The following is a 21,769-nucleotide window of genomic DNA, read 5'->3' as shown; positions in this document are numbered from 1 at the left end:
AGAAGAAAGAGATAGAGAAACAGAGGAAGGGAAGGAGAAACATAAGAAGAGAAACTTAGAAAGAGAGAAAGAAGGAAAATGACTGGGAGAAAGAATATTTAGCAGCCATGATCACCGAAGCAGAACCTAAATGAAAATATTAAGTCCACCGTTGAGCCTCCGAATAAAATTCTGTGCTTCAGACGGCCAGATTCACACGATTCGGCACGTAACCGATGGCAAAGAAAACGCAAAAACCAAGACAGCAGACACTGCTTTAAAGGCGGATCTACATTGTTTTCTTCTGGAAGGGTCACATTACATTAAGACGGCAGGAATATTTAATAGAAGAGTCACTAAAAAGCATAGCTTTCTCTTCCACTATACTCCTTCTTCCATTATTTATATCTGTACAGATCGGAAACCTGCCGCACACGTTGCGAATAGCCGACGAAAAACCAGCTACGAATACATGACGTAGGCTATCAACATGGCGGATCGTGTTTTGAGCGCAACTTTGGAAGTTTCATTTTTGCCTTAAATTGAACGTAGAGAGACGCGAGAACTTGCAGGAGTTATTTTTCTATGGCGTACTTTTTAAAATTGCTGTAACTAAGATTTAGTGAAAATATCCATTACAAGGATTCGCTTTCGGTGCAATTTGTTGTCAGGTAAATCAATCGATACTTTACCTTCAAAGTGGAATCCGAAATTCCACCAGAAAGCTAACCCAGGACCCTTTGATTATAGGGCGATGAAATTTCTAGATTTTTTAGAAATAGAAATAGTCTGTTGTTTGTATTAACAATGATTACAGAAAGGGATACGTTTTAGAATTCACTTCCTCAAGCGAAAGTGTCGGAAATATTGGAAATATTTTACCTTGAATGTCTTCGATTTGTGTCCATCAGTTAACGTTATTGCCTTGTTCCCAACAAGCCCAAGATTCGATTTTCGATGTTGGCTTATTTAAGTGTCTAGTAAACCTAATCCCGGTTAATGTATTTGTGCAAAACGTTGTTTTATTCTATATGGAGAACCTCCCCGATGGCGTAGTGGTAACGTCGCCGCCTTGCAATCAAGGCGTCCCGAGTTCCCGATATCCGGTGGAGGCAAAGTACACATTGGTTTGGATCCCACTTTCAACTGTAAGTACAGTCTCGATTAGCCTATCAGAGAATAAAGTTGACTTAAAACAACAAATCAAACAATCAATCTACTATCGGGATAAGGATTACTCGAATATCTTTTGTTCGTTGTACAGGGTGAAGCAAAAGTCAGGTTATATAGGAAAACAAATACTTGCTTAATAATATACGCATGAATTATATGTAAAGGTTACGTGTTCAATATACGCATCATCTGTTGGAATGCATGCTTCAATCCCAGACACATCTCCTAGTGTGGTGATGGTGATTTCGGAGATGGTGGCTGTGATTCTTTCTTTTAGGTGGTCTAGGCTGTAAAATTTCTTACCGTACACGATGGCCTTTTCGTGCCCCCTCAAGTAAAAATCCAAAGGTTCTAGGTCTGGCGACCGTGCTGACCATTCACCAATGTAACCTGACTTTTGCCTCACCCTGCATAATACAGGGTGAGTCAAAAGTCCCTGACCACCCCTTATAAAATATAAGGGAGTGTAGATTGCAGCAATTAATCATGGTAGTAATACGTATGTTAGGCGTAGGGGGAAACTTTTTTGGTACATATCATGACAACGTCCGCCATCTTGGATTCACCTTCATTTCTTTAAATGGAAAGGGGACATGTTGGGTATGGTTTTGGGCTAGAATTTCACCAGGAATTCAGTGGTGAAGTCAGATTTATGAAACTTTAATGATAAGCAAGTTATGGGCATATGAAAGTGATAATTACGTATCATTTGCAAGTGCTGAACCATGCCATTGACCAAGGCCGAACGAATCCAGATAATCAAGCTGTGGGAAGGGGGGAGCAGAATTGCCCGTGCTTTAGCTCGTGATTTCAACGAACGGGACCCTTAACGGAACCCAGTGTTGCACGTAACAGTGCTCCAATTGCTGATCAGGTTCGAAGACAGCGGTACAATCCAGGACAGGCCACGATCTGGTAGGCCCAGAACTGCCAGTGACGAAGGAACAGTTACGGCAGTGCTAGCTAGCATCGTTTGCCAAGTCTCGGCAGCGCAGCACACGTCGAATGTTTGTGCAATGTCGTGGTGCTGGGAAGGTTATGGTGTGGGCCGGGATCTGGAGGACACGTGTCATTGGCCCATTCTTCATTCATGACAATTTATATGCAGAGGGCTACTTGCAGTTGTTACAAGAACTCATTTTTCCGTTAGTTTTGACGAGGATGGCAGCTTCCCCTCATATTTCCATCAGGATGGGACACCACCTCATTATGGGGGTCAGATTCGTCACTATTTGGACCTCCACTTCCCTGGTCGATGGATTGGTCGACGTGGGCCAGTGGAATGGCCTCCCCGATTACCAGATCACTCGATTTTTACCTGTGGGGTCATTTGAAGTCAATCGTGTATGCCGAAAAGATTCGGAATACTGGATGCATGTGCACAAATCACACCTCCATGCCCTTGCTTCGTGTCCATATAACATCGGAGAACCGTCTCAACATGTGCATAAAACAAGAAGGACAGCATATTGATCACAGTGTGTAACTTCCATATGCCCATAACTTCCATCATTAAAGTTTTCATAAATCTGACTTCACCACTGAATTCCTGGTAAAATTCTAGCCTAACACCATACCTCACGTGTCCCCCTTCCCATTTAAAGAAATTAAGTTGAATCCAAGATGGCGGACGTTGTCATAACATTCACCAGAAAGTTTCCCCCTTGCCTAGTATATTACTACCATGACCAATTGATGTAATCTACACTCCCTTTCATTTTATAAGGGGTAGTCAGGGACTTTTGACTCACCCTGTATAATGTTATCAATACTTTCTGAATTAGAAGGGGCATGTGCCTCCGAACCCCTCCCATTGAATCCGCCAATGCACTGGGTGATCTGCTGCTGGATTCGAAAGCCGGAAAGCCTGCTAAGTTCTCCTCCTAGGAAGTGACAGGCTAGTTGTCAGAATGACGACCCTGACCCGTTACACTGGAAGCCAACGAGAGCCGGTCATTCATCATCCACAGAACTTCGTCTTACGTAAACAACCAGAAAATAATCTCGGTTCTTCGCACAGTCATCGTCGGCAGAAAAACTGTTATTAGACTGCCATTAGTTCAGTTGCGTAACGGAAGCTCTTACATAAAATTTTACCTGAAAGTATAAATCAAGAAACTGACAATATTAGTGATAAGTTTGTACAAAGACAAAAGTTCAAGGTAACTTGTGTTTGATTCAGTGACTTTGTCTTTCCAAAGTGTTGCAAATTGTGTTGCTCCAAAAAGTGCTTCCAGTATAAGACATTTTCCTTTAAATACAGCGAAATTAACAAAAAGGTGAATACATACAATAAGGTGAATTCATGTTATAAAATTATGGATATTTACTTACTTTAAGGAGATCATTTCAACACGTTTTACATTCATGAGCTATGCCATCAATAGGAATTTAAATAGATGTTACCCAAATAACATATAATATACTCAAGTATGTATTTAGGAGGTTCAGGGACTCAGCACTCTCCTCCAAAGACTAACCAAGTACAAAATTAAATAAGCAAAATACTTGTTCTGTTTTATAATACAAAGTTGCTTTATTCCCACAGAACCTCAACGGAGGTAAGGATTAGATTTTAAATATTCAGCTTTGCGTTAACAGTGCCTGTGATTCATGCTTATCACTACTACTAATAAAAATACACATAAAAATAATGATCAGCAGCTTTACTTTTCATCAGCTGGACGTTACGTTATTCAATAATTCCATTAAAAAAATTATTGACACTAATTTCTTTGTCAGGGCAGCTGTTTTTATACAAATGTTCCAAGTGCATATAGCACCGTGCTATGAATGTACATTTAGAAACTGTGGGGGTAGGACCCCATACATTCTCGATTTAGTTCATTTTGGAGGTGACGTAATCAGCACCATGCTCCGGCCGCCTTTACCAACCAGGGTTGCCCCCAGGTACTCATTGATTTGAGGCTGGGTGAGCCCTGGAGCCGCTTTAGTGATCTTATCTCCAGATAATGTATACATGCTTCTTTTTATCTGTTATTGCAATAATAACAACAATAATAACTATTAATTTACCTATTTTAATTTTATTAAACCATTGATTATAAACGTTACTACTACTACTACTATTACATGTGAGACCCTTGGTTTGAATCCCCCCTTCAAAATGTAGTTCTAGACACTTGCCTGCTTATACTGTCGGTACAACCACCACAAGTGCAACATTGCACCCAGTCTTCAAAAGTTCCACAGATCATCATGATGTAGTTTAAGATGCAGATGCTTTCTTTTTAGAGAAGTTGTTCTCTAAGATTGACTTCTGTTCCATTGACGCTCCAAATCGCCGTGCAGAACATTCCATGTGTGTGGGTGGCGCTCTGAACCGCCTTTCGTTGGGAAATTATAGCAATAGCCTTTTGTTTATCTCTGCAATGGATCCCTGACACTGATTTTTCCCATCAGCACATTAGGCTTTCCATGTTTTCTTCATTTCGTTTTCCTTCTACACAGTGGCGTGCCCAGGATTTTTGAGAAGAAGCATTCCCTATGTATGCTTTTTTTTTTTTAATAGTCAGTGCTCATTTTGCCAACTTTTCCTGCCCTTGACGTTCTTCTTCTTCATTTTCTTCTTTTTCTGTTTCTTCTTCTTTTTTTAAGGAATGCTGGACCAAATGGGGAACATGGCTCTCAACAACTCGCATTGAGCACCCTACTGCTTCTACACGTACTCCTATTCAGATAGGGGCTCGCCGATAGCGCAGTGGTAGCGTCGTCGCTACCAAGGGTTCCCGGGTTCGATACACGGTGAAGGCACATAGTGGTTCGGATCCCATTTTAAACTGCAGGTCCAGTCCCGATTAGCCTTACTGTGCATAAAGTGGACTTAAAACACCAAATCAATCAATCCTATTCAGATAAACAAACTTCTGAAAGAAAATTACGTTATTATTATGCTAGTCACGGGAATTTTTTTTCTCTCCTGTATTGGGAACACAGCTAGTGTCCGGTACTAGAGCCACGCAAGAGGTTAGAAGAAATAATTTCTTAATGTCAGCTCATTATCGTATTGTCTAATCACATTGAATCAATCTGCAATAAGATGAGGGTCAACTAATGGGGTAAACGTTAAGTGTGTAGTGCATACCAGGTGTCGTGTACTTCTCAACGAATTTCTCCGAATTGGCAAGGGCAAATATCAAACGGCACTAAGACGACATTCGGTTGTTTTTCTCAAGTCTATTACTACTAAGTGTGACTGCTGTCTAACATAGGAATGCTTAAACCTCTGCGATCTGGTATTGGGCACTGTCTGGTAGTGACATCTCTCCTAACCTAAAATTTATTGCTAGAAATTACCAAGTATACTTTTATTAAATGCTTTCCAAATCATTGCTTTTATTGGCAATAAATTAGTAAATTGCCCTCTAGAACATATTGTTGATCCTTTAAAGAGTTAAAATATAAACCGAATTTATATATTTGGGTGTGGAAAAACCCAAAGAAAAACAATATTTCGCTCTCGTTATTTGCTTAAATACGCGTACGTTCATACTAAATCGCGTTACATGCTTTCGCTTCTAAGAAAAGCAGAAAATGGCAAACAATAGCACACTACGTAAGCTCTAAACATAAAGAAAGAAAGTTTTTAAACAAATACCACAGGTCTTTCAACTACTTGATATGAACAAGACAGGGCATCACAACATCAAATTTCAAAATTTATAATATTCGGTAGCACAACTAGAGTTCAGTCAATTTCCAAGGAGGAAAAGTTATTTAGCTCAAAGAACTAAGTATAAAATGCACAAAGAAGGTCATGTTCCACTCTCTATAGAGTAATGCTTCAATAAATAACTTTGTGAGTTTTCAGAAATATATAAATGATGTTTGCATGTCAGAGGTCATACAATGTGAACTTCATGACCAAAGTTTATTCTCTAACATCCAAAGATTTTTCTTGAGCGAGGGGTGTAAAAGTTTATGGAAAAATATAACCACCATTTACTTCAGGGAACCGAACCAGGAGTCCCTAGTATTACTAGGCCACTGCGTTACCACTACGATATTGAAGAGGTCCACAAAAAATCTGGCGGCGTACATGGTAACATCGTAATCAAAAGGTTAATTTTATCATTATCAGTATCGGCGATTTGGGGGAGCAGTTTGGGGGAGCAGCACACACTTTGCCACTTTTGCCCCCGCACTATGCAAAACTTTATCTACCAAGGGAAAGTAAAGTGTTCTTCCCCCCTCCCACATGCCCCCAGTTTTGGCACCTTGCTCCCTAGTTTTGGATTGATTGATTGATTGAGTTGGTGTTTTAAGTCCACTGTATGCACAGTAAGGCTAATCGGGACTGGACCTACAGTTTAAAGTGGGATCCGAACCACTATGTGCCTCCACCGGGCATCGAACCCGAGACCCCTTGATTACAAGGCGACGACGCTAATAGTTTTGGACCCAATTGCTGCCATTATGAATGGGAAGAATGATTCGAACACTACGATAACTCACGTTCTGTAATTAGCAAGTTAGCATTTATCCTTGACCATTCACAATTGCTAATTATGAGCTCGCTTTCGTGGTCGGATACGAGTAATCAACGTTTGCGCAAGTTCTCTTGCGAAGATATCACGAACGAATTTTCTGAGCTCTCAGACAAGGAAGAAACAATCGACGAAGGCACGAAGAACTACGTTGACAGCGCTTGAATACACTGTGAATGCCTCCCGCGCTCACGTTCGCAAATGAAAACACGAGATAATTGACATTTCTAAAACCCTCGAACGGCATGTCCGATGTAGCATTATGTAAGGTCAACAATGAATTTCCCCAGGGTTAAACGAAAGCAGTCTTGCTTGAATTAAAGGTAACCAGGATATTTATAACGAGAATGTAAGAATGCGGGACAATTTCCTTTAACGTAATGACTCAACCTTTGTACTTTCCTGAAAACAGACACGCTAAGCGGATATTTACCTGATTCTTATATTTGGTTTACAGTAATTACAAAGTGAATCATTATTGTCAATTGTGATCCTGTGTTGGGTGGTTGCATATACCCTGGGTACACATATCCTGAATAATATTCCGTCTTTCGATTAGGAGACCGGTGTTGGTTGTAACGGGGGTTCGTTGTAACAAGCACTGTTTCGTGGAAACTATTAGTGATATTCATTTGTTGTTGACACTGGTGGCTCATTGGCACGTGCATTTCTTATCCATTATTTGCCAGTTGTGTGCTTCTTGCCAGAGAAGAGTTAGGTAAGTGTTTTTTTCCTTGGAATTTTTAGCTAATTTCTCTGCTAAATATTATTTATTTTCTAGTTTTCAATGTAACCTCAAGCAGCAGTAATATATCCTGAGAATTATAGTATTATAGTCAGTATGTGAGAGATTTTGGTGTAAATTTAAACTTGAACTTGATATTGAAGTGACAAAGTACATACGGGGCTAGTTGTGAGAAAAGTAAGCTGAACGTTGTGACAGCTGTCACAACCAACCTCGTTTGTCTCAACTAACTCCATTAGATACTTGAGCTAAGTTATTTAAAACTTAATTCCCATGCAGTAGGCTAACTGTTAAGTGCTCTGTGTGCATAGCAGTTCTATACTTTATATATATATTTAGGGCCTCCCCGGAAGCGCAGTGGCAGCGTCGTCGCCTTGTAATCAAGGTGTCCCGGGTTCGATACCCGGTGAAGGCACATAGTGGTTTGGATCCCACTTTAAACTGTAGGTCCAGTCCCGATTAGTCATACTGTGCATCAAGTGGACTCGAAACACCAACTCAATCAATTTATATATATATATACACATTTTTTTAAAAAAATCTCCTTCTTGGGATTTATGAATCATTTTATGAAACAAACCCATGGCTCGAATCAACATCGTGTCCTATTCTTTATTATTCAACAACCACGATTTCCATGTCTCGGTGATAGTAATTCAATATGCGAAAGAAAAAGATGTTGCTCTGTTTTCCACCCCATAAGCAGGGGCGGCGCCAGGGGGGGCGAGAAAGGGTGCTTGCGTAACCCTCAATTTTCTTCCGCACCTCCTTCAGCACTCCTTTTTAAAACCTATGTTCAACCGAAAACACTTACAGTGTCATATTATATCATGCCGTCATATTGAGCACCGAATGTTAGGTACTGAAGTGAGACGGGTGTTCTTGCCTCTCTCTGGAAAAAAAAACCTCCGGTCGTCCATGTATGTCATTGGCCTCCATTGAACAAGATGTACCTTTCAAATGCCTATGCATGTTGTTGTGCTAAAATCAAGTGAAACTGAAGAAAGTTGCTACTATTCATTAATTTCATTGGCATGTTATCATAGATGCCTGCTAAAAGTTGATTAGTATTTGATTTAGCGGTTGAAACGTGCATGCATATTTATTTTTTCTTTGTTTTTACCATCACACCTCCCAAATTTCATTCCGCACCCCTTTAGCACCCTTAGATGATTAAATCTAGGGCCGCCGCTGCCACAAGTCCCGTTAATTACAACTTCTGGACAGATGAGTCGACCCTTCTTTTCAGAAATGTGTTTCGAATGCTAGTGACGGGTGGATGAAAAATAATTCTGGAATTAACATTGACGACATTCCTTCCATTATAAAAGTAGCATTTTCTCTTGGTGTAAATCCAACAAATATTCAGGCTGGATTCCAAATCACAGGTATATCCTTTTAACAGAGACATATTCACGGATAGTGATTTTTATACCATCCTATGTAACCGATAGTTTGGTGGAGAATGAAGGTTGTGATCACTTAATGAAGATCGTACAGGGGACTTTGCTGTAGGTCTACAAGAACCACATCACTCATCCACGATGAAGTATGCTAGTCAGCAAAAGGATCGACTTGTGCCACTCCCTGATACACAGTGGTCACCAATTCTTTAATTTTTTTTGCGACATGGATGAAAATTTACTTTACTTCATCAATCCATGATGCTGAACACGAAACTGACAATGAAAATGCCACACGACTTCCGGTTTAAGAATTATACGAGCTATTGTCGAAAAATCGGATTTCTCAATGTTGTAACTTAGTGGAATGACGTTTGCTTGGTGTGCATGTGACTTTTACGCTTTACCTGTATTATACGAACAGTACAAAACATGGGTACATTTCCATTTGCCTTTTCCAAGTAAATTCATGAATCAAAGTTTTTACATTAATCACAAAATAAATATTTTATTCTATACTAGTGTATGGTTTGTTCTTTACTACTTACGAGGGATTAAATCCGCTTCCTCTTTGCTTCCCTCTTATAGTGAAGATCAGGATCATCCCTGGTTACTGTCCAGCAATAGTCGGCAAGCATTCCTGTACTCCATTTCCCTTGGTATCTTTTCTCCATTACAGATATTTGTTGGTGGAAGCGTTCACCTTGTTCATCACTTACCTCCCCACAACTTTTCTGGAAGAAATTGAAATGAGAGTGTAGAAAATGGAATTTAAGGGACATATTGCAACCCATTTTTTGATAGGATGAAACCAAATTATTTACAAGTTTTTCATAGTCTTCAGCACGTTCGTTTCCCAAGAAATTGTTTAAGACTTCTCTGAAAGAACTCCATGCACCTTTTTCAACATCACTTAGCAGGTGTTCGAAGATCTCATCCTGGTGAAGTTGACGAATTTGAGGGCCCACAAAAATTCATTCCTTGATCTTCTGTTCACTGATTTTTGTAAATTTATTAAGTAGATATTTGAATGCCAAAGAGTTTCGATTCAACTTTCTGACAAAGTTTTTGATCAGTCCAAGCTTTATGTGAAGTGCAGGAAGTATAATATTTTCAGATTCAACGAGTTCATTTTGTACATTCATATTTCCAGTTTCCATACTTTGACGTAATGGCCAATCCTTTTTAATGAAATGAGAAGCTCTGTCTCTGCTATTCCATTCGCAGAGGAAACAGCAATATTTGGTATAGCCTTGTTGGAGTCCAGTTAAAATAGCAATGACTTTCATATCTGCACATATTTTCCATTTGTAGTTGTTGTGTTTAATTGATTGAAGGAGGAATTTTAGGCTATCATACGATTCTTTCTTTTGCACAGAATAACCAATAGGGATTGACGGCAATTGATTGCTGTTATGAAGCAGTATAGCTTTTAGACTTAATACCGATGGATCTATGAACAACCGCCACTCTTCACAGATGTGCTTAATGTCCATAGCCCCCAGTAAACAATTAATATCACTGCAGTATATCAGATCTCCTTCGGTAGAAAAGTATTCTTCCAACTTTTTCTGACGGTCACGATAAAATGACACCTTGACATTACTAGCCATTGTTGAAGTCTGGAGGCTAATAACTCCATGGCTCTGCCTTGGCTTTTGAAAGTTCAAGATCTCTCACTAAATCATTCATTTCATTCTGGCTAACCTTGTGCTGTTCTGTAAGTTTAACATCACCTCCAAAGTCCGGATCTGTAGATGTGGAAGGTTGTGGATCGCACGGTTCGTCTTGTGAGTCTACGGAATAGGATTCAGGAGGTGTTGGAACAGGTAGTTCATTACTATGCCCGACAGGACAAGTAGCAGAACGAATATTTTTTAATACAATTGTCTTCTTTTTAGTATTGGACATACGTTGTATTGGTGGAAGCATACAAAAAAAAACAATCGTCTGTATGATTAGTGGGCTCCAACCAAAACATGGGAATAGCAAATGGCATCGATGGTATTCTGTGATTCAACCAGTCCAGCAGATTCGTGTAGCAACAGAAATGTGGAACCCAAGTCTTATCTTCATCTCCGAATTTGCAGTATTTACCGAAATACATATTCTATTTATTGTCTTACAGCAGGGGTAATATTTCTCCGCTGTCCAGAAAACACAATTTGACCAAAAACATAACAGAAATTGTTAGCATTGTTAATGCATTTGCATGGCATTTTTTCCCAAATCACTCAGCAATTTAATTAAATGCCAACCTTACCATAAACGGACCACGTAATAAGCAAACACGATCTTCGATAAATGCACACACTCAACTTAGTTTTATAAAGCCACAATCACGTCTGCACAAATGAACACCTCACAAAACAATGAATAAAGAGGTTTTGTGGCTGGAATTGAACAGTTCCCCCTTTCCTTACAACAAATAAACAAAGACAAAGGCGCCGATTCCATGGGGCTTTGGGGGATCGAGCCCCCCAATGTTAATGATGTGAGGGCAGAGCCCCCAAAATAATTTGCTTAAGAGGATCTAATATATTACTTTGCTTCTCTTGTAAAGTTTACTCTGAATTGTGCCACGTTAACTTAACTTTAAATACGCATTTGAAATGTTCTAGACCATCAACGCTGGGGGGCTGAGATTCCGAACAATGAGGACAAAACTTTAAAGAAGGGAGGAAGTGAGTCATTCATTAATTTATTTCAGTGATCAGAGCCCCCCAATAATTTTGACAAGTCGGCACCCCACAAAGATAAGATAAAAAAAGAAAAACTCGACATTTACTTCTCACAGCTATGCAATACGATATAGAGGGAACTTCTCCAAATCAACAATGCCCTGTAACTCAATTATAATTAGTCCATTGCGATTTTTAACGACAGTTTCAAATTTAGGAGACCAATATTGACTAGAAATTGTATATATCAGTAATGTCGCATTTTGGTTGTTGACCAGTGTAATATTCAATATTTGTATAAAAGGGAGTGGATAGTAACTTGAACTGACTGGTGAGGGGCTACGGACAAGAATTCTCCAGTGGATGTAGCCAAGCACCAAACAGCAAATACATCAGATCAAGCTTATCTTATCGTCCCATCTTCACGTGTTCTTTCGTCCTGTTCCAAAAACTGGGCCCAGGAAACGAGCAAGAACAAATAACATGTGTCAGCAATACTCACTGATAGCTACTCCTGCAAGAAGAAACAGCCAGAACTGCCAAAGGATCAAACAGTGGTATAAAACGTCAAATTACAGATATTTATGTGAAAAAGAGAAAAGTACTGAAAATGTGACGTTCAAAGTTCAGATAATGATGATGATTGTTTTTGACTTGTGTGTATGGAACCATTTCCATTTCTAAATATCGGTAGATGTGAGTCCAGTGCATTGAGTGTAACAGTGGGTGCGTGATGCTTGTACTGAGGGAAAACCTGATTATATCCGTCAAAGTTGTGACTTGGTTGATCATAATATGAAGCACCTTGAATTGTACAATTCATTATTTCATTGTATTATTATGTTGTTAACGATTATTACATCTTTATATTAGACAAGACTTACACCATAATTTTCTTGATATGGTGTTAAAGATATCACTTTATTAATAATTATAATTAGTAAATCAGATGGCGAGGCAACTTTTTCATCCTAATGGTGTAATTTATGATGTATCTAATCATTGAAATTATTTTTACTGCACAGTGATGATGTGTAATTTGTCTATACTAATATGTACTAGTATGTAATTCAGAAGTGGTTAGATACTGTCACAACTTGCCCCCGGCATGTCCCAACTAGCCCCACACCGGGGCATGTTTGTGAGAAAACACTTTTTACTTTTTAGCACATATTTTTCTTATGATGTAACTTGAACAAATATAAAAAAATCATGGTAATAGCTAAACGTATATGCTTACATTTAAGATGAAAAAATGTGAAAATAATAATAGTGTTAAGCGAAAGAAAATATATCCTCATTTTGTCACAACGAACCCTGGTCTCCTCTACTCATAAGTTTCAATTTGATTCGATTTTTGTTAATTAGCGTCGATTTTGTGCCATTTTTTGCTAATCGTGTCGATGAGGATGAGTGATATGATCATAGGGTCCGGCTTTAGGTGTGCAAGGCACTTTCTGCCTCCTCAAAATAACGTAGGACAAATTTTATGTATATTTACATATATGTATATGTATATATAGAGTATTGTTTATGCCGATCATTCCCCCCCCCCAAATAGAAATTTACCTTGCTACCCCAAAAATTTATCTTAAGTTGGATCCTCTGGATATGATGAAATTGATGAAGGGACACCCCAGAATCCGAATCCGAGACCCGTGGCATCGTAACGCTCTGTGTAATTACACCACGGAAGTTGGCTAGTAGCGTCAAAACGAGGCGTCAAACATAACTAACTAACTAACTCTCTAGCCTTCTTAAACCCGAAGGTTCATGGCTGCAGCAACACAGGCCTTCCATCTGTCCCTATCTTGAGCAAGATCTATATACTCTTTTCCATCCCTACCGATTTCCCTTAGGTCCATCTCGACGTTGTCCCTCCATCTTCGTCTTGGCCTTCCTACTGGTCTCTTACCATCAGGTTTCCCAACAAGAATCCTGAAAACTCCTCTTTCCTCTCCCATTCGTGCCACATGGCCTGCCCACCTAAGTCTTCTTGATTTAATTATTCTAATAATGTCTGGACATGAATACAAATTATGTAGTTCTAAATTATGTAACCTTCTCCACTCACCTGTCTCCTCATCCCTTTTAGGTCCAAATATTTTCCTAAGGATCCTATTTTCAAATACTCTCAATTTATGTTCCTCTTTCAATGTAAGGGACCAAGTTTCACACCCATATAATACTACAGGCAAAATTACTGTTTTGTATATTTTAACTTTTAGATTCTTAGATATTAAACGAGAAGACAAAAGTTTATGAAGAGAGAAGTAACATGCATTTCCTGAATTAAGCCTACTTTTTATTTCCTCTTTAATATAATTTTCATTTGTTAATATTACTCCTAAGTATTTGAATTTGGAAACTGGTTCAAACGAGTTGTTATCAATAATTAGATTTTGATTATTACCTAACACTTGGTTTCGGCCTGTAAGCATATATTTAGTTTTCTCTTTGTTAACTTCCAAACCTATCTCTTTAGCAGTTTTGAAAAATATTTTAGCATTATTCTTAATTGTATTCACATCATCCCCCAGTAAGTCTACATCATCTGCATATGCTAACAACTGAGTCACACCATTTAATTTTAGTCCTTCTTTAGTTTCATTTACCTTCCTAACAGCATATTCTAAGGCAAAATTAAAGAGCAATGGAGATAATGCATCTCCTTGTTTTAACCCATCATGAATTGTAAATTTGTCAGACATATTAATACCCACACGAATTTTACTTTCTGTTTCACTGGTGCATATTTTTATCATACTAACAAGCTTCTTAGGTATTCCAAACTCTACTAATATATTATATAATTTATCTCTTTTGACCGAATCATATGCTTTTTTGAAATCAATGAATAGCTGATGGACATTTTGATTATATTCCCACTTTTTTTCAAGTGTCTGTCTGATGTGAAAAATTTGATCTGTAGTTGATCTGTTGCGTTTAAATCCACATTGATAATCACCTATAATTTCATTAGCATATGGGGTTAGTCTTGTTAAAAGAATGTTAGATAATATTTTATATGTTGTTGAGAGTAGAGAAATTCCACGGTAATTATTGCAGTTCATTTTATCACCTTTTTTAAACACAGGAACAATTATGGATTCTTTCCACTGTTGAGGGATTTCTTCTTTATTCCATATTAAACAAATTAATTTATGAATTTGACAAATTAATGAATTTCCACCATATTTAATTAACTCAGCTGGTATTAAATCAATGCCAGGTGCTTTGTTATTCTTTAGCCTTTTAATAGCATCTTTAACTTCAGTCAAGTTAGGTTCTGGGACTAAAGGTTCTGCTGTGTGTACTTCATTCACTTCTGATTTATCTCCTACATGGACATTTAAAAGGTCATTAAAGTAGTTCTTCCATCTATTTAGAATATCGCTTGGGTCAGCTAGAAAATCACCGTCTTTATCTTTTATCAAGTTTACTTTAGGTTGCCACCCCTTTCTAAACTCATTTACACCTTTATATAAATCTCTGATATTTTTATTTTTGCTGTTTGTTTCAATTTCGTTAATTTTGGTTTTCAAGTAATCTCTTTTTTTACTTCTAAACGTGCGGTTAACTTCTCGCTTTATTCTATTATAATTGTTTAGATTTGTATCATCAGAGTTATTTAACCACCTAAGTCTAGCCTGATTTCTTATTTCTATTAGATTATGACATTCATTATCAAACCATGGCTTACTTTTTCTCGGTTTATGGTATCCTATACTTTCCTTAGCTGCTGATTCTATTGCATTACGTATGTGCTCCCAATTCTTATTTACGTCTGCTTCGTTTATATTTTCATCATCATTTAAATCCTGCAAAACATCAAATCTATTTGACAGTTTAATTTGGTAATCTTTCTTAATTCTTTCATCAGTAAACTTTCCTGTATCAAATTTTAGAACTTTTAGATTTTGTTGCTTATGATTTATCACTGAGAGTCTTTCTCTTAATTTAGCAATTACTAAATAATGGTCACTGGCACAGTCAGCACCTCTATGTGTACGAACATCGTAGTTTTTTTTTTTCCATCTCCCGATTTCAACATCTCATCTCTTATTCTCCCAAGTTCAGGGTCCTCTTGTTGACGATTTGGCAACTCTCGCATGAATTCTACCAATTCAGGCGATGGCTTGAAGTGTATGTTCGCTATTACCTCGTGCGGCTCCTTTATTTCGTGAACGGTAGCACTCCTTGTGCCGCTAGGGTAACGCGAAAAGAAGTCCGCCATGTTTTCTTCACCCTTGATGTACCGGACATCAAAATCGAACGACTGTAGGAACAATATCCATCTCGCTATTCGTGGGTTTGTTAACCTGCATGTGAATAAGAATTGTAGCGCCTTGTGATCCGTTTGGACAGTGAACTTTCTTCCCAGTAAATACACGGCGTTTTTCTGTATGCCATAAATAATAGCTAATAACTCCTTCTCCGTTATTGTGTACCTCGATTCGCAGTCGCTGAGGACGCGGCTGTGGCATGCAATCAGCCGAGGACCCCCTCGATCTTCTAACTGGTACAGCAGACTGCTGACAGCTTTGTCGGAAGCGTCTGTCTCCAGATACAGCGTCTTTCCAGGGAGAGGGCTACGGATTATCACATCCTGCAAATACGCACGTTTTATCTTCTCGAATGCTTCCTGGTGCTTAGGCAACCAGACGTACGCCGCTCCCTTGCGAAGAAGTTCGAGAAGGGGCACCATGAGCTCTGAATGATTCACCTGGAAAATCCTGTAAAACTGCAAGTGGGCTAAGAACGACTTCAGTTGCTTTGCGTTCCTTGGCCTGGGAAAATCATTGACGGTCTGTAGTTTCTCTGGGTCCTTCCTAATCCCGTCGGACGACACCTTGCATCCCAACAATGAAGCTTCCTGCCTCACAAACTGGCACTTTTCTAATTTTAGCGTTAACCCTGCTTCTTTCAGTTTGGAAAAAATGACTTGCAAATGCTGCAAATGGTCCGAAAAATCATCATCGGCAAGAGAAATATCGTCACAGTAGGCCGCCATGAAATGACAAGTTTCATCATCCAACACTTGCCGCAAACACCTTATAGCGCTCGCTAACGCTGTCTTCAACCCAAAGCAGAGTCTCTGAAATGTGTACACAATGCCCTCGTACATAAAACCCACATATTGCTGGTGTTCTTCTTTAAGGCCGATTTGGAGAAAAAATTGCGATAGGTCAAGGCAAGAAATATATTTCTTCCCTTCAAATCTCTGAAGCCCTTCTACTACGGAAGGGGGAGAGTCGTATTCTGGCTGTATTCTCAAGTTGGTACCCCTGGAATCGAGACAAACTCTGACTGATTTTCCTCCCGGTTTTCTCACGCAAACAAGTGGATTCACGAATCGTGCCTTTGCTCTTTTGATAATCCCCCACTGTAACCACTGCTTAATTTGTTTGCTTACATCCTCCCGGTACTGGTAAGGAATGGGATACACTTTCTGAGTGAAAGCTTTATCATCTATTATGTCGATTTCATGCTCGTATCCACGGACCAACCCTGGTTTGTTATCAAATATCTCGCGATATTCGAAAAGCAGCTCTCTTAATTTTCTCCTTTGTTCAGGAGTCAACCCTTGCGCCCTTTCTACGCTCTCGTAAATTTCGATGTTGGTAGCCCTAGTTTCTTCTATCGCGTGGCTCTGTGATTCTTTGGTCCCTCTCTCAAACCTTCTTAACAAATCTAGCGGCTGATCTTTATTCACGGAGTCCCTCTCGTATAAAGCTTCATTTGAAATTACATTCACCTTGTGTACATCTCCCTCCATTACATTCTCGAAAGATTCTCGTCCTCCTTTCTCCCTAACCACCGAGTGATTTTCTTCGCAAAATTGATCTCCCTCTACTAAAAACGCAGGCTCCTTCTCATGCCGGCAGCTACATCCTTCAGCCCCGCACACGTTTCCTGTATTCGGACCCACCCCATTGTTGACATAACTTCGTCCCCACAACGACAAATAGGCTCCATACAAGAGTAAACTATTCGGAAATTGTGCAACTCCTGACACGCCGCTGGCTCATTAAATGTTGAAAATTCTATTTCTGTGTACCCCTCCTCAGTTCTTAATTTTAAAACATGCTGCTCATAATTCAGGATTGCATGGTTATCCTCCATGAAATCAGTGCCCAACAAAATCTGCTTTACTAAATTTCTTATCACTAAGCAGTTTACATCTATTCCAGTCCCTCCAAAATTCATATTTAAATACGTCTGTGTGATTACTTTTGAAGCTTTAGTCCCGAATGCCGAGACAACTTTCAATCCGCCTACGGTGAGGCAAGGCAACCGTGGGTTAATTTTCAATAGCTCCAGCCATAAACTCTCGCTAACGCATGAATGTGTAGCCCCCGTATCCACGACTGCATCATAATACTTTCCTTCTATAGTCACATGGCGTAACAATGAATCACAAGAACATTGCAATCCCTTGTGTAGATTTCACTCTGAAAACAGATGGAAGGGATATCGTTTTTGATGATGGCTACAGAGGATTTCCTACGAACAAGGGCTTAATTCTCAGGAGATTCTACATCAAGACTAGTAGGAATGATCATTTCAGCGCCGGCAAGAAAGAACACTCCCTAGCTAATGAATAAAACAACCAAGAAATTATTTCCCTTGCAGGTGAGATGATGTAGAAGCACCGCGTGGTGTGTACAACGCAGATGAGGATGCTCGTGTAGGCATCATTCGTGCTGCAGTCTCATTAGAAAATGCAAGTATTTGGACAACAGTAAGAGGGAAAATGCCGAATTGCTTCTGTACCATGCCAAGGACAATGGTTTCAAGTTGTACTATCGCAATGACATAGGACAGGGACCATCTCCCAATACTGTGTACAATATCCTCGAAATTCAATCATTGTTCGGTCGACACATCCACAAGCTGCTCCTCTTTCTGTATGTTTTGACTGGCTCTAATACCACACCCAGAATTTACCTGGCCTCCCCAATGGCGTAGTGACAACGTCCGTCGCTTTGTATTTAGTGGGCTCAGGGTTCGAGGCGTCAAACATACAAATGTAATTAAGGAAAGTTGTTTTTTGGTCTTCATGATATACATACAATGCGAAAGTTTGTGCGATGACATCCTGTATATCTTGTTCATGTTTGTATCGTGTAGCAGTGTTCACGTTACAAGGATGTATATAAACTTAATATTTTCCTTTGTTTGGTATTTATAATTTTTGGGTGTTAATGGTTAATTACCAAGAAAAGTGGAACCCACCTCGTATATAGAGTATACATCCAGATGTTAAATATAAGTTCAAAGAGTTTGTTTCTTTCTGCCAGCAAGCTGAGCTGGAGTTTCTTTATCGGTGACAACAATGCGAGAAAACAATCGCTATTGTGTAGAAGCCAGGCAGACTCAACTTTATGTAAACGTTGAAACCGGGAAAAAGACGAAAGATTAGGCTGTCTTTCCCACGCTATATCTGTCGTGTCCCTTGGCGGACAATAATTTAACTAATATCATATTAATCCCTGATTCTTTACTTCAAGACGGTGTAATCAGAATTTAGTTACGTTAAGGTAAACGAAAGTTATGCCCGCGCAAGACAAAACCTGTATTTAAAAGAAAATTTTGCTTAACATTTTAACGTTGTAAACTTTCTTTCTTTTCTTTGTTGTCTTTTCGCGTGGCCGTTGCAGGGAGAGAGGGGAGTTGGAAGAAGCCTTACTCACTAGTCAAATTAAATGCTGAGTGTAACAATTAAAATTATATTGCATGTTTAATATCCACAAAAGGGTAAAAATAATAATTTCTGTATATAGCTAATTATGTTCCTCTTTGATATTTTATTAATATGTATTTTATTGTAATGTAAAATTGAGGTAAAGATAAAAGTTGGTAAATCCTTCACGGCACCGAGAAATCCTATATAAGCAACAAAGCTCGGTGGCCCGTGGCCTTTTGTATTCGAACTCCAGATAAATACGGAACTCGTATTACCGTCTTTTCTTTTCACACCCGTATTTCTACGTCGCTACTAGGAATTAGTTTATTCTGGATTATCGTTAGGACAATTACTTAGCTCTTCTGTTCAGAAGGCTTATGTTCTCTCGGTTCTATGCCCCTGGTCAGGAGATATAATTGAGAGGATTGTGATTGTCGTAGGATACACCAGAATTCGGGATCGGTCGATAGACTGTTAGTAGTCAACGTTTGTGTCCCTGGTCAGGGAACACCTTTTCTTATTCTGTGGTCGCGGATTAATTTTCAGTTCTCTGGTCAGAGGCTGAAAAGAGAAAAGGAAGTTGGGTACTTAACTGAATATCGACAGAACCTAGTGGGAAAAAGGATTGTCGATTACTTATAGAATCTTGGTCAAGATCTATAAGTACATTGAGAACCTTTGACCTAGAATTACGAGGGACCTTACATCGAGGATTGAAGAAGCCGGAATAACCCGAACCTTGAGCCGAGGAGACCCAAGCCCCGAAGCGATACTGAGTGTGAAGCCGAGGCTCAATAGACCCATCGAACCAAGTACGATCCAGGGCGGATCCTTACATGTTATAACTATTTCGAGACTCAACGAGCCTCGACTGAGACTGAGAACGAGACAGGCATTTTCAACTCGAGGCGAGACCGAGACACTGCCAAATTTTGTTTCGATACAATCTTAAAAAGAACACTAATAACAGCATGTATACAATTTTGTTATTACTTATTCTACAAAACCTACATAACCAGTAGTGGCGATTGGGTACCACAACGGGGGTATAAGGACAGTTAACTTTTTCTTGGTAGGCAAGGCTTAGCATTAAGAGGCCATAGTGCGGGGGCAAAAAGTGGGGGGCAACTGTCTCACGCCCCCCTGATCGCCGCTACTGTGCATAACCAATTCATGCTATGAATATTTCCGGTGACATAACGGTAACACTGTCATTTTGCTCCCGAGTTCGATTCCCGGTGAAGGCACCTTGCGCAGTGAATAATACTTTATCTCTCTATTTATTCTAGATCCAGTCCTGATTAACCTATCTGACGTAAAGTGGACTTAAATAAACTTTTGCCAGAAAGAGTGCGCTGCAGAAAAGCAACAAAAAATAATAATAACGAAGAATATACAAATCATAAGCAGGGTTAGAATTCAAAACCATGTATCGGGGAGGGGTATGGAGGTGAAAACGTTTTTATATCCCTGTTCCAATTTTGTTATAGAGTCAGTATAATTTGATTGATTGTGATAACAGCAAACGAAGTGTACTATTTGTGGTATATTAACTAAAATATGCAGCACATTAAAAAAATATATCACTGATATAGGTATAGCTTATACTTCCACGATTTTCATTTTTTTTTTATTGCCGTGGTGCTTTGACATGTCAAACTCCAAATCCTTGTTGAATAATAGTTAAGGAAATACTCACTAATATAGCACATATTATTTCCCTAGTTGAGAACGAATTAGAAACGCGGAGCTCCTGAAAGAAAAATCTCATTAGGGAGAAGTTCCCCAGTTTCTCCTGCAATTGGAACTCTGATGATAAGTTAATTGAATAAAATTAGACACAATACCGCGGCTGAGTTGCCGCGAACACTCGTTGTCGATGCTTAATTTGTGAGGAAAGAAGAAAAACGAGGAGATCAATAGGGGATAAGAAAAAATAGGACAAACAAAGAAGCCTGACACGAAGAGGGGAAGGCAAAGGCGTTAAGAAGTAAAGTCGCGATAGACAGGGCAAGAAAGAATGAACGGAGACCAAGAGGGAGAGAGAAAGGAAAAAGAAGAGAAGTACAGAATCGAGAGATAAAGATAAATAAAAAACCAAGTGAGAGGGGAAGTAAAATAAAGGAGTTGGACAAAGAGATAGAGAAAGAGAAAGAAGAGGGGGAAAGTGAAAAATAATAAAGAAGACAGTAAGACAGAAAACAGAAGAGCAAACAGAAAAAGAGATGATCATGAAGAAAGGAAGGGAAGGGAGCATAAAGAAAAGGAATGATTATCATACTTTTATCTTATTCCTATTTCGCACAATACGTTATAATAGTTAATTTCGATACATATAATTTTTAAATATTTTTTTCAATGATTTGATGAGACCCGTTGCTGCGTGTTTTTGTGTGCCGTCACGAGAATGTTGAAGCTTGAATTAGAGCCTGAATTAGATTAGAAATGGATTAAACGTTTTTCTGAGGAAGAAAAAACGTCACTGATGAAGAGAGGCCAGGGCATTCAGTAACAAGCAGAAATGGCGAAAACCTGAAAAAATTCATCGAATTGTGCTTGAAAATCGTCGGCTGACTGAGAAGAAAAGCAGA

The 21,769-nt window shown here is 39.1% G+C and overlaps 1 protein-coding gene across 4 annotated transcripts in view; it reads left to right on the top strand.

Annotated features, from left to right (window-relative positions):
* LOC145987119 (sodium-coupled monocarboxylate transporter 1-like) overlaps window positions 1-21,769 on the top strand; it is a 138,010-nt gene that overhangs the window by 29,852 nt on the left and 86,389 nt on the right. The window contains exon 1 of one of the 4 annotated variants that reach the window (XM_083121606.1): window positions 1,021-1,127. The exons of the other annotated variants lie outside the window; for them this stretch is intronic. The gene's annotated coding sequence lies outside the window, so the exon portion shown is untranslated. Of the gene's footprint in view, window positions 1-1,020; window positions 1,128-21,769 lie in introns of those variants that run through there. 4 annotated transcript variants of the gene reach the window in all.

Source organism: Lepisma saccharinum, chromosome 4 (assembly GCF_977018435.1).
Source record: "Lepisma saccharinum chromosome 4, izLepSacc3.1, whole genome shotgun sequence".
Classification (NCBI taxonomy): Eukaryota; Metazoa; Arthropoda; class Insecta; order Zygentoma; family Lepismatidae; genus Lepisma; species Lepisma saccharinum.
This window is presented reverse-complemented; position numbering and strand designations above follow the sequence as displayed.